Below are 1,124 nucleotides of genomic sequence, written 5' to 3' on the forward strand. Positions count from 1 at the left end.
GAGCGGTAGACAAATTAAGTGAATTGATGAGGATTGCAATCTAGATGATACTATTTTAGAATCCATGTGTCCTGATGGTCAAGCTCATGTTCTTAGCTTAATATGATGTGTGTGTGTGACTTACTCTGTTGTGTCTGACTCTTTGTGACTCCATGTGCTGTAGCTCACCAGGCTCCTCTGTCCATGGAATTCTCCAAGCAAGAATAATGGAGTCATTTGCCATTCTCTTCTCCAGGGAATCTTCCCAACCCAGGGAATGAACCTGGTCTCTGGCACTGCAGGCAGATTCTTTACCATCTGAGTGACCAAGGAAGCCCATAATATTATCAGTTCAGTTCAGTTGCTCAGTCATGTCTGACTCTTTGTGATCCCATGGACAGCAGCATGCCAGGCTTTCCTGTGCATCACCAACTTCTGGACCTTGCTCAAACTCATGTCCATCGAGTTGGTGATGCCATTCAACCATCTCATCTTCTGGTTGTCCCCTTCTCCTCTTGCCTTCAATCTTTCCCAGCATCAGGGTCTTTTCCAATGAGTCCACTCTTCGAATCAGGTGGCCAAATTATTGGAGCTTCAGCTTCAGCATCAGTCCTTCTAATCAACATTCAGGACTGATTTCCTTTAGGATGGACTGATTGGATCTCCTTGCAACCCAAGGGACTCACAAGAGTCTTCTCCAACACCACAGTTCAAAAGCATCAATTCTTCAGCACTCAGCTTTCTTTATGGTCCAACTCTGACAACTATACATGACTACTGGTAAAACCATAGCTTTGACTAGACAGATCTTTGTCAGCAAGGTAATGTCTCCACTATTTAATATGCTGTCTAGGTTGGTCATAGCTTTTCTTCCAAGGAGCAAATGTCTTTTAATTTCATGACTTCTGTCACTGTTCACAGTAGTTTTGGAGCCGAAGAAAATAAAGTCTGTCTCTCTTTCCATTGTTTCCACATCTATTTGCCATGAAGTGATGGGACCAGAAATCCCTTGGACAAAGGAGATAATATTATATATAATATTATATTATATATACAATTATATGTATTATATATATATATACTCACATAAATATGATAGGATATCAAAATAGGATAAACATCCAGTAAGTATTAATTATGAACTA

The sequence above is a fragment of the Moschus berezovskii genome, chromosome 3, assembly GCF_049115385.1.
Source record: "Moschus berezovskii isolate FMDL1 chromosome 3, NW_MosBer_1.0, whole genome shotgun sequence".
NCBI classification, from domain to species: Eukaryota; Metazoa; Chordata; class Mammalia; order Artiodactyla; family Moschidae; genus Moschus; species Moschus berezovskii.